Source organism: Pleurodeles waltl, chromosome 5, assembly GCF_031143425.1.
Source record: "Pleurodeles waltl isolate 20211129_DDA chromosome 5, aPleWal1.hap1.20221129, whole genome shotgun sequence".
Lineage (NCBI taxonomy): Eukaryota > Metazoa > Chordata > Amphibia > Caudata > Salamandridae > Pleurodeles > Pleurodeles waltl.
Window position 1 is genome coordinate 1,734,349,368 of NC_090444.1, and position 13,430 is coordinate 1,734,362,797.

The window sequence follows — 13,430 nt, forward strand, 5'->3', positions numbered from 1 at the left end:
TTTTTTTTAAGCTTGGTCAACTTCAAGAAAGATAACTTTTGAATCTGTATGAACCTCTAGCAAACCATTACTGAGGTTGCATGAAACACCTGTGTGAATATTTCTGTCTCTTCTTCATGATAAAGCAATGCAACACACAAGTTGCGAAGGCCAGCTTGAATTATCTTTCCAGCACACCTTCTTTAAGGAAGAAATATTGCTATCCTAATGAATCCTTGTAGCCTGTAAGACTTTTTTAAAGCTGTGTAGTAGTACCCTTCCAAACATCCCACATATAATGACCAAGATTTAGGGCCACGTGCACGAATATTAGGTTTTGCGACTCGCAAGGAGCATGTCTCAGCGACTCATAATTTGCGAGTCACAAAACCTGATGCACAACAGCATCAATGACACTGTTTGCAATTCCCAATGGGGTCGCAAAAGACCTACCTCATAAATATTCATGAGGTAGGTCACAATTTGCGACCCCACTGGGAACGGCCACCCTCACAGGGATGGTGGACTGCTGGGGACAGCAGACCACCATGTCTGTGACTGCTTTTAAACAATGCAGTTTATTTTTTTTTAAATGCAGCCCGTTTTCCTGAAAGGAAAACGGGATTCATTTAAAAAACAAAAATGAGAAGTTTTCTTTTCATTTTTTCAGAGCAGGCAGTGGTCCATGGGACTGCATTCACGGTAACAAAACAATCCTACATCACACTGCAACCCGCAATTAGGAAGGGAACGCCTTTCCGAATTGCAACTCGAATACCTATTTTGTGATTCGGTAAATAGATTAGTGAATCGCAAAATATGGTCTGTACATACCAAAATGCTTTTTTCCTGTCGCAAATGACCCGATTCTGCGAATCGGGCCATTTACGACAAGAAAAATGATATGTACATCTGGACCTTACTGTATAGATAGCGTGGAATGTTAACAATCACTACATTTTCCCATTTCAGTTTGCTTTATTTGAACTTCAGTTTCTGTTGTATACAAGATGGCATGGAGTCGAGGAATGCCTGTCTGAAGAGGGATTATCCATGGAGTCACATGTATGGCTTCAAATATTTACCTCAAATATATATCATTGGTAGCGAGGATCCTCTTCGAGGTTGGTAACCATATTATGATAATATCACAAAAGCTGAAATTCATTAACATATGGCGCACACAAGACAGGGAAAAGCATTTCACTTCAGTTATTAATGGACACGTCTGTGCTATGCATTAGTAGAAGGCAACACGATCCAACATTAAAGCACCGTGAACTACTAACCTTAAACAAATGAGAAAACCTACAAAAACACACTACTCCTATCAAAAAATGAATGCTAGCAACAGCTGTTTCTGTCCTTCCTTTAACTGATAATTTTCCCATGAATAATTAAACATTGATATAGTTAACAGTGTTTAATTAAATGTCTTTTAGAGTGTACTAATTCATTTCAATTATTCATTAATCACTTTTGACTCAGGCTCTAGACTTAAACTAAACACATGTAAATACAACAGTAGTAAAGTGAGTATTTACCTTGCTTCCTGGATATTCTCTCCCTAGCCCCCAGACCCTCCCCAAGAGACCTTGTGGCATGTGTGTCATTTGCTCTCCCAGCATTGTATACAAATATCTTACAGCTTGGAGTAGAATGACATTTAGGGCCAGATTTAATCGAAAATGACAGTGCGCTTCGCTGCGCCAAATTTGCCAGCGTTGCACACTGTTATTTTCACAAAGCAGGGATGTGCCGTATTTAATAGAATATGACGTAACCCTGTGTTGCCCCCTGTGCCAGCGCTAAATTTGCTCCTGTGCACCAACGCAGCAACCCTTGCACCATTGTGCAAGGATAGCTGCATTGAGGGGGAGATTGTTTTTGTGCACAAAGGAACACCTTCCTGCACAAGAACAATCGTAAATAGTGATTTACTTTTTCTATGTGTGCTGCAAAATGCAGTGCACACATAGAAGGAGCAAAAAACTAGGAGAAATTAAAGCATTTCTCCTTGTTGCGCCCTTAGATTTTGGCGCTGGGTCAGGTTTACGAAAGCTCGTAAATTTGGGGCTGCATTAAAATGCAATGGGTGTTGCTGTGGCACACCCACAGCAGCACCCTTTGCACGCTCCCTTCCATGCTAAGGGCTGCGTGTGAAGGGGCAGCATTTACGAGGTGATGTTAAGCCACAAACAGTGGCTTAACACCACCTTGTCAATACGGTGCAGTGCATAGCGCCACCGGAACGTCACTAAAAGTGACGCTCCTGTGGTGCTAGGGGCTCTTAAATATGCCCCTTAATTTGACAAACTTTGTGAAACATCAGACAGGTGATTGATTTAACCTACATTCTTTAGTCTTCGTAATTATTCTCAGATAAGTGGTTAATTATTTTTCTGTAAACTTTTCCAGCAATTGGGACAGGATACTCCACTCAGGACTGGCTTTAGGGCTGGTGGTGCCCAGTGCGACAATTCTTTTTGACTCTCCCTCTCAATGATCTCCATCACCATGGATTCCCTCACTATCACCCTCCCCCTCCAATGCCTCTCATCTTTCCCTAGCTCCTCTCTCCCATACATTCCATTTGTTTTAAAGTGCTGGTTTGCGTTGTTTTTCCTAATAAGAATGTGTATCTACACAAACAAACCCTTTTCAGCAACTTTAGGAATAGATATAGACTGGGGGAAACCACGCTGTCCTAACCTATGCTATGCTATATGGATACTGCTTTTGTTTTGTCCGTAAGTCATTGTGCTATAAGAGGATTGTACCTTATGAACTGTAAGTAACAAAAAGGTCTCTGTGACAAAAGCGGTAACCCACTGAGATATCCACATGAAATACAGTTCTGTGATCATCATTGTACACACTCTTTATCCACTGCTTTAAGATGAGTCAAACTGCCACCAGACAAAACTCTAATCTCTTTCCAGCAGGGACATTAATCACCAGAATTATCTCAATATTTTTATTGTTGTCAGAAATCTACTGAACACACAAGGAACTCAGCAACAGGTACTCCTAAACCCATATTATTTCCAACACAGAGCCCCACCAGGTCTGAGCCAGGTGCAGATGCACCAGTCTCACTGCCCTAAATCCGGCCCTGCCTCCACTGCCATAGTCAGGCAACAAATCTCTCATTTGATTTCTGTGGGGATATCTAAATAAAAAGGATGAAAGACTTTCTATTATTATATTATATATATATATATATATATATATATATATATATATATATGTGTTTATATTGCTTGAAAATAATTTTTTCTTATTGTGATGGTTTAGCAAGAAGAGTTGTGGCTTCTGATTGGTACTGTGTTGAAATATGCGTGTCTAAAGCAGTGATACGCATAGTACAGCTCCCCTTGGGGCCGCATGTGGCCTTCCTGACCTTTACATGTGGGTCCCTGGTTGACAGCATCATTCAGCTGCTGTTTACTGGACTCAGCATTCACATTAAAACATTTTAAATAAACAGGCAAGCATTTATTGAAGATTAATTGAAGTTAAAGAAAGGAAACAACTAAGGCGTTCTGTACAATGTAGCTTCAGAAACACCTTCACTTTTAAAGACATATTTGCAGCGAAAGTGTAAAAGAATGATCAAGTCCCTTCAAAATTCAAAAAGTGTATTTCATTAACACGCAGAGAGTTCACCTCAGTACACCACATTGTATCAGTGCATTAGCAGAAATATTTTTTTTAAGTGATAATTTTCTAACCAGAATTTAGAAACATTCACACCCCATCCCACCCTGACAACAATGCCATTGCTGAACTAAGAGGCAAATCAGTTATATGCACTCTTTGGGTGGCCTTGGTTTCCCTTATACATGAACATTATAGTTTATTAAATCAAACACAAGAAGGTTTTTTTCAGCACACATCCTGAAGTCATGTAATTTGAGGTCCTCATATGTGGTAATGAACAAAAAACAGGGAAAGTGAAGGATCACACAATGTTGTTAAGTGGAGAAGCTGTGAGTATTCCCAAGTTTATGGTTTCACATTGTGCAATTAAGACATTAGGGGGCATAATTACAAGCCCTGTGCGCCTCCTTGCACTGCCTTAGCATATTTTTTTTCACGCTCCCACAATGCGCCTGCATGCATTGCGCTACTTTGTAACCCTTTGCGCCACATTATACCTGTGCCAGGTATAATGTACGCTAGGGGTGCGTTCCCACCCAGGAAGGCCAAAAAAATGGCGCAGTGAAATTTACAATTTTTTCCATCATTTTTAACTGCTGCTCAGGGAAGGCATTAAAATGACGCTTCCTTAATAATCTTTGGGCCTCCCTCTGCTTTCCTGGACTAGTGCCATAATTTATGGTGCTAATCCAGCAATGTGCCACAATAACATCATAAATGATGACACTGTTGTGCTAATGTGCACCATGGTAGTGCCGTATACAGCGCTATCATGGTGACATTAGGGGGCGCAGGGTAATGCAAGAAAACTGGCCCATCAGAGCTGATGCACCACATTCTTGTAAATATGCCTCTAGATGTTTATGCTTTGCTTCCCCTACACCCACTTTACTGCCAACCCCCGCCTGTCACCCTGCTGCCATCAGTGCGATCCTCAGTCACATCAAAGACCAAACTCTGTGGCCGCCAGGAAATGTTTGTGAGTACCCAAGGTCTAAAGGGTTGATTGGAGTGACATACCCCTTAACCTGGTGTATGAGCTCTTGAGAGTACCAGGTGCAGAAAGCCTTAGAGGAAAAATTCAATGAACTATAAAACTCCTATGTAATGAACTGTTAGACCCCTGCTACAGTGAAACTGTTGAACTCTTGTCTGAACTTTTGATACTATGACCTTTTGAACCTTTGACTATGATCTATGTGCGCAGGCTTGCTTCTGTTTTCTCCGCCTGCCTCTGACCCTGGGAGACCGAAGGGCTTGGCAGGTGAAGGACTGCTTGGAATGTGGCTTGAATCAGATAAGACCAAATAGCAGGCTCTGGGGTCTCTTAAGGGTCACAGGAAAATACCAGAGCCCATCTCTCTGTTACACTTGTTCCTATGATATGTATGATTTATGATCTGAATCGTCTTCTTGTACATTCCTGTCAACCATATGTAACCTGCAAAAAGTGTATAAATATGTGTTTGATTAAGTACATGGTGTGGAACGTTCTCAGACCTCTGCTGAGTGTGTCACGCTGCGTTGTACATTACAAGATGCTTCTTAACTAAGACACTTTTCCTGTGGTTGATTGGCTTGCACCAAGCTTGAACTGGTGAGACACTGATTACACTCAGGGTCAGTACCACAACAATTCACTGGTGTCAGTATGTGGGATTGCCTGACGCACTGTCTATGGGGGGTGCCGTGCTGGGAACAGACAATGGCCGGCAAGTCTGCAGTTTGTGCAGAGTCTCTTTCTGAGGACAGAGGTAATCAGCTGCTCAGAAGCATCCAAGTAAGGTGTACGGGGACCATGGATTAATTAAGAGTGGCAAGACGGTAGGGGTATTTTGTTACACACTTTTTTTACGCCAGCTGAGAAGCGAGCAGAGGTTGCCCAAACAGCTAAGGCTCGCAATGTTGATAATACTGCCCAGGTGTGGCCCGCATCGGACACTCTATGGGACATACAAGCAAAAGACGTGCCCAGTTGGTCACCTTAAGGAATGCCTTGAGGGCCCTCATACAGGCAATGGAAGAGGTGGGAAAGCCACAAGTAAATTGGACTAGAGTGGAATCATGCATGCAGGGGGTAGATGAGCACCCAGCTGATTTTGCTTCTAGAGCACTGGATACCCTTCGAGCACACAGAGAAGTAAATCCTGACTCCGTGGACTCTGCCCCCTTAATGGTCGAAATCTATGTCCGAAATTCACTTTTCTACATTAGGGGGTACATCGAGGAACATAGTGTTGGGTGGCAGGGTATGGGGCTTTACCACCTCATTGCCATGGCAGCTCATCTGTGGCAGAGAAAGCAGGGTGATAAGTTGATGGAGGAGGATAAGAAGGGTAAGGTCCTTGCACTTCAGCTAAAAAACCTACAAGCCACATTACAAGGGCCAGGGAGGGAGCACAGCCAGTGGGGCCCAGCTGATAGAGGAAGACCGAGTGGTCTGGGAGAGTGAGGACCCAACCCAGAGGATGAGTGTAGGTATTGTCATGGGAAGGGACACTGGGTGTGGTCCGCCCCAAGAAATGAAATAGGGACAACAGATCTGATGGACAGATTGCACCCCAGCCCCGGCAGGAACAGCCCCAGGGTGACCAGTCCCAGAGGGACCAGTTTGCAGGCCCTCATTTCCCTTGCTCTGAAAATTCCAATGTCATGTACCCCTTTAGTTCCTGACGGTCTTCCCTGCTCCCTCCAGTACCTAGTATCATGGTGCCCTGTTATGTGTGGGACCCTAAGGAACCTCAGGTTACTGTCACTGTTGATGGATGTCCCTATGAAATGCTGGTCAACACTAGGGCAATGCTGAGCTCCTTGGGGGGTAGGCAAGTACCGCCTTCAGATGTTAACACCATTGTTCAGGGCTTTGCTGGTGCCCCCATAGGTCTCTCACTATCTGAACTTATTTCTGCCTCTTTTAGCCCCATCAAAGTTACACACATGTTTCTACTCAGCCTGCAAGCCACAGATAACCTGTTCGGCCGTGATCTCCTCTCTAAACTGAGAGCCACAATTTATTGTGACCCTATATGAATATACCTTTTGCTCCGAAGTGATAAGGGGCATAGCCTTTGTTCCATGTTGGTTGGCAACTCACTTGAAGATAATGGATCTAACATACCTTCCTATTTGGAAAGTGTGCCTGTTTATGTATAGTTTACCCATCCAAACGAAGTTGGATTACAGAAAGCTACCCGTCCTGTCCAGATTACCTACCGTACTGATCACCTATTTCCTTGCACACCACAGTACCCTCTCCCCATGGAAGCCATTAAGGGAATACGCCGTATAATTGAATCTTTCCTGCAACAGCGTGTTTTGGTTCCTTGTACTTCACCATGTAACACTCCTATACTTCCTGTCAAAAAGCCAAACCCCTTACCAGATGGTACCCCTCAGTACTATTTTGTCCAAGACTTTATGGCAGTGAACAAATTTGTCATCCCCGAACTCCAGAGGTTCCCAATCCGGCTACTATTCTCACCACTATACCCGCAAGTGCTATCCACTTTACTATGGTGGACCTTTGCTGTGCTCTCGTTTCCATTCGAGTCCACCCTGATTCTCAGTTCTTATTTCCATTCACCTTTGAGGGCCATCATCTTTGTTAGGCAAGGCTTCCCATGTGGTATTGTGAGAGTCCAACCATCTTTTCCGAGATACTAAAAGAAGATTTGCATGATATTGAGCTCTCAGGGGGCTCTGTCCAGACACAGTATATGGACGATCTTTTGCTGCCCAGTGTCTCTGCTGAAGTGCGCCATTCTGATACCCTTACCCTACTTACTGAGCTTGCTAAGTGGGGCCACAAAACGTCACTCTCCAAGCTTAAGTTTTATCTTCCCGAGGTCACATATCTAGTTCATGTCATCTCCTGTGCTTCCACCTCCATGACCCCTGACGTCATGCAAGCAGTGATTGCCATTCCCAAGCCTGTCAGTGGGAGGTGTGCCATTTTCTAGGCACTGCTGGATAATGTCAGTTGTGGACCACAAATTTTCACTTTTTGCACTGATTTTTGACGGCCCCAGACCCACTACGGCGGGCCCCTTTAGGAGAGGAGGTTTTTACTGCTCTTATGCATGCCCTGGCCTCTGCCCCTGGCGTGGGTCAACATGAATACAAAAAGCCATTCACATTGTACTGCCCTGAGCACCAGGGAGTGGCCTCTGGTGTCCTTACACAGCCCTTTTGGATAAACTTTGACAAGTGGACTACTATTCTGCCCTCCTGTGGCCCAGGGCATGCCACTGTGTCTTCGCACATTTGCTTCAGCAACCACCCTTGTGGAGTGCGTGGCTGATATTGTCCTGGGACATCCATTGACTCTTGCAGTGCCACACGCAGTTGCAGCACTGCTTCTCTGCTCTAGCACTCTCGGTCCAGCGCCAAACCCATTATGAACAGGCTATTATTGGAGACACAAACCTCATGATAGTTAGATGTACTGCCACTCTTCCCCGACTGTGGAGGATGGAGAGCTTTACAGCAGATAACCTGGGGTGAATGAGTGATTGGGCTCCAATATCACCATCATGAGTTTATTATTTTTAATCCCATCCAGGGATCCCTGAATAAAGACTAGGACTTGATACCCATGAGATAGTTTTAACAGATGTGTGTTGCTTTCGGCATGATTGATCCCCATATATTTTTGTGCTGTTTTCTGTCCCCTTCCCTATTGCTCCATCCCTGATGTTGGCTATTGCAGGGATGTGGAAGCAAAGCCTGATGATGATGATGCATGCCACGATCAGTGGGTGAGGGCAATTTTTAACAACTTAGTTGTGTCTGATATATAGGTACAGCTTTGTTTTTTGAGGCATCTACTGTTTTTTCTTGTCCTTTGCGTGACAGTGATTCAGTGGATTGGGAGGGCAGACAAGGAAACTTTTTCCTCTCACCCCTCTCTTGGTGTGTATATATCTCTACTATTACACTCAGACCTCACTGACACACTGCTGCCCAATGCAGACTCTATTCTCTACACTGATGGCTCTGCTTTTTGGGACAATTTTGGTCCCAGGTTGAACTGGTGAAACTCGATTACCCTCAAGGACAGTTCTTCGTCAAAACAAGGCTTAGTTTACCAAGTGCTCTGCCACTGCACCCTTCACACACTAGAGCATCCACAGAGCAGGTGGTACATGGAAGTGGTAAACTTCCCAGAAATTTGTAAAACCTGCAAGTAAACCAAGTAATTCTGGGACTTGTGGTTTATTCCCCTTATTGAGCTGTTTACCTCACGATCCCCATTAAGTCCAGGGGAGGTACCAGCAAGTTTGTCCATTTTGGCCTCGATATTTCTCCACAGATTTAATGTGGAGCATCATGTGAGACTTGGAGTGGTGATGGAAGATGCTTAACCTTTCAGTCACAAGGAATGTTTGGGCTCACAGGGCCCATCACACACACTCAGCCAAAGCCTTCAATAGAGTGAGTAAATATAGGGCATATTTATACTTTTTGCCACAAACCTGAGGCAAAAAGTGCCTCTAAGCAGTGTAGCGCCATTTTCTGGCGCACAAGCCCCATGGACACGGCTTCTGTCATAGTAAAGACAGGAGCCATGCCCACCACCCCAATGGCCATGCCCAGGGGACAAATGTCAGGGGGCCCCAAGTCAGGGCCCGAGCGGTGTTGGACAAAAAAATAAAAACCTACCCGAACTTACCTTCGGATAGGTCCCCCATTCGTGGGTGACCTCCAGGTGTGGGTAGAGGTGAGTGGGGGTGTCCCTGGGGACAGGGAAGGGTACCTGTGGGCAATATCCATGTTCTCTGACCATGGAAATCTGCCTCCAGGTCCCCTTAGGCCTGCCCATACCCAGGCGTTAAATATTAGCAGCTTTAGCACCATTATTTAAGACCCTCCTCCTCCCGTTTGTGACTTTTGACCGGGAGGATAAATAAGGCACTAGGGCCTCTGAGGCATTTTTTCCCGGTAACGCATACCTTGCATCTCATTGACACAAGGTAGTTTTCCGCAGGGAAAAAATCACGTTAACTCCAATATTTTGGCGCTAGACATGTCTAGCACCAAAATTTAAATATGGAGTTAAGTTTGCAATGGATTTGCGTAAAAATAAATTACACAAATCTGGCGCAAACAGAGTATAAATATGGGCAGGTTTGCGGCAAAAAGTATAAATCTGACAGGAATAATGCTTGATAGCCAGGACACCCTGACTCACAACATAACATAATGTAACAAAGCATAGCAGAACATAATGAAACATAACCTAACATAATGTCATGTACCATAAAATAACAAATCATAAGATATAGTGCTGGGATGTATTTGGTACTCTGTTCTAGATGAATGTGAATGATAAACTTGTTTCGAGCGTGACCAAAGGTTGTGTCTTGCGGTCTAGCGGATTCTTGACATTGATTTCACATCTTTTTTTTTTTAAGCAAGGTATTTCGTCTAAACATTGTTTCAGATTTACTAGTTCACCTCCAAACAGGAGACAGCTGATCTTTATAATGTTCTACTTAATTCATATGTGTGAACCGCTCTTTCTATACTCATTTTCCTTCTACTACACAATACATTTAATTAATACTCTATTTTTGTTACTTTTGCACAGCGTGAGTCGTAGCGAATCCGAAAACATAGCGGATTGTCATGGGTTCTTAACAATACTGCATCATTTAAGTTGTTTCCCATTGGCCTACTCTTATCTATCAGGAATGAGAAAATTAAAAGCGAGAGGCACTGATAGATAAATTGAAGAGCAGATGTGGGGAATTTTCAAGCCATGTTGGGTTATTATAACCTAAGTGATTGTGCTCTTTGAACATAAAACTGGTTTACGCTGGTCTGCACACATTTCCTCCACAGTGCTTTACTCCAGTTAATGATAGTTCTTATAAGGGCAAACTCTTTGATGTAGAAATTTTCAATACAAACTTAGGCCCATATTTATGGGCTTTGTGGCACAGGGCAGTATAGCAAGAGACCTCGCTGCGCTTCCCTGCTTCACAGGGAAAGGGCAGGAACGCGTTGTATTTATCCAATGCAGCATATTCCTGTTCTTTCCTCCTGTGCTGGCACCCTTTTGGAAACCTAACGCCAACACATGCACCTTTGCACCATTGTTAAAGTGCATAGCAATTCTCCTCTTTGGAATGTGCGTTACTAGGGATCACAGTAATTATGGGTACCAAAATTACAGAAGATTATGAGATTTTGGGGAACTGTAACAGTTCCTGCATTTTTTTCCTCTGGTATTTCATTTCCATTTCCTCTATTTCATGTGGAAGTTTTGGTTGCTGAAATTTAAGAAGTCACCTAAACAGAATTGTTTTTATCTAAGGTTTTATTTATGCACTTTGAAAACTATTTAGAATTCATATAGGAATGTGTATCTTAAATGATATTGTAAGAAATGGGGTATTTGGTTGGCAGTCGGGTTACCCCCTGTCCAAGCTGGGACCCTCACTCTATTTATGGTAAAGGAGAATCACCCTCAATTAGCCCCTGCTCTCCCACCTTCGTAGCCTGGAACAAGCAGGCAGGTTTAACTTCAGAAGCAATGTGTAAATTATTTGTACCAACACACACAATAACCCAGTGAACCCACTACAAAATAACACAACACAGGTTTAGAAAAATAGGTAATATTTATCGAAACAAAACAAGACAAAGACGACAAAATCTGACATACACAAGTCAAGATATGCATTTTAAAAAGAATAAGAGTCCTAATCCTTAGAAAATAGTGAGAATGCTGTTACTGCACAAAAGTACCTGGGTAGCGTAAAAATAATGCCACATGGGTGAGTGTGCGTCGGAAAAGGCCAGCGATGTGTCAATTTCTCACTCGCAAGCCAGACCGTGCGTCGCTCCTCCTCCAGTCGCATCGGCGTGCGTCATTTCTTCTCTCCCGCAAGAGAGCAATGAGAGCAATGCGGATGGGCACCTTGGGTCAGGGCAGGATTTGCGTTGATTTTCCGCGCCCAGTGATGTTGCATTGAAATCCGGATGCACAATGTCAAGAAACTGCGCTGTCTGGGGGCTTGCGTCATAAACAGCAGCCACTGTACGTGTTGCTCGTAGTTTCACCAGCCATGTTGCGTCGATCTCCCAGCCACGATGCAGGTGGTGTGTCAATTTTAGCTGTATAGCGAGCGGCATGTTGTTTAGCAGCTGCAAGGTGGGTGGTGCGTCGAACATTTCCACGCACTGTGGTCTTTGTGAGGATTTCTGTCCTTTTCCACCAGCGGCACCTTTCAAGGGCCCAGAGACAGGTTAGGGCACCACTTGGCAGGCAGGACTCTCAGCAGAAAGCCCAAGTGCTGGCAGAGAGAAGTCTTTGTTGTCCCTGAGACTTCAACAACAGGGGGCAAGCTCAGTTCAAGCCCTTGGAGATTCTTCATCAGAGGGAAGTCACACAAGAGTCAGTCTATGTCCTCTCTCAGGCATAAGCAGCTACTGAAGGCCAACCCAGCAAAGCACAGTCACAGGCAAAGGAGCAGTATTCCTCATCCAGCTTCTCCAACTCTTCTCCCGAGCAGTGGTTCCTCTTGGTTCCAGAAGTAATCTGATTTTCAGGGGTATTGGGTGCTTTTCTTATACCCCTTTCTATGCCTTTGAAGTAGGACTACTTCAAACACAAGTCTATTGTTTTCAAGATCCTGCCTGGCCCAGGCCAGGCCCCAGACACACACCAGGGGGATGGAGACTGCATTGTGTCAGGGCAGGCACAGCACGTTCAGGTGTAAATGACCAATCCTCCCCTCCCCTCAGCCCAGATAGCCCATCGAGAAATGCAGGCTACATCCCAGCTCTCTTTGTGTCACTGTCTAGAGGAGAGGTGCAAAACAGCCCTACTGTCAAATTGACCAAGACAGGAAATCTACAAACAGGCAGAGTCACAGAATGGTTTAAGCAAGAAAATGCCTACTTTCTAAAAGTGGCATTTTCAAACACACAATCTCAAAACCAACTTCACAAAAAAAAGTATTTTTAAATTGTGAGTTCAGAGACCCTAAACTCCAGATTTCTATCTCCTCCCAAAGGGAATCAGCGCTTTAATCACATTTAAAGGCAGCCTCCATGTTAACCTATGAGAGGGATAGGCCTTGCACCAGTGAAAACCGAATTTGGCAGTATTTCATTGGCAGGACATGCTAACATACACTGCACCCTGCCCTTGGGGCTACCTAGGGCCTACCATAGGGTTATAAAAAGGGAAGGTATATGCCTGGCAAGTGGGTACACTTGCCAAGTCGAATTGGCAGTTTAAAACTGCACTCACAGACACTGCAGTGGCAGGTCTGAGCCACGTTTACAGGGCTACTAACGTGAGTGGCACAACCACTACTGCAGGCCCACTAGTAGCTTTTGATTTACAGGCCCTGGGCACTTCTAGTGCACTTTACTTGGGACTTACTAGTAAATAAAATATGCCAATCATGGCTAAGCTAATGTACACATATAATTTATATAGGGAACACTTACACTTTAACACTGGTCAGCAGTGGTAAAGTGTCCAGAGCAAAGGAAACAGCAAAAACAGAGTCCAGCACACAGAAGCAACCGGGGAAGCAGAGGCAGAAAGTTAGGGGAGATATGATAAGGTACATGATGAAAAATATGGTGGAGAGATCATTTTAACTTTCCATGCGTACTAGTAAAATAACAATTTCCTTTGAATCTCATTTTTCAGAAAGTATATTGATGCCAATTGTGGCAGTAAAGAGTTATTCTGAAACAGAGATATTAAGCAATTCCACCAAATGATTCTATCAATGGTTCAATAGTTGCAATTTTTTTTCTGGTTT

General features: G+C 44.0%; 1 protein-coding gene across 1 annotated transcript in view; it reads right to left on the reverse strand.

The window, feature by feature from the left end:
- Window positions 1-13,430, reverse strand: part of RHAG (Rh associated glycoprotein) — a 140,462-nt gene that overhangs the window by 37,723 nt on the left and 89,309 nt on the right. The gene's annotated exons all lie outside the window — the stretch shown is intronic.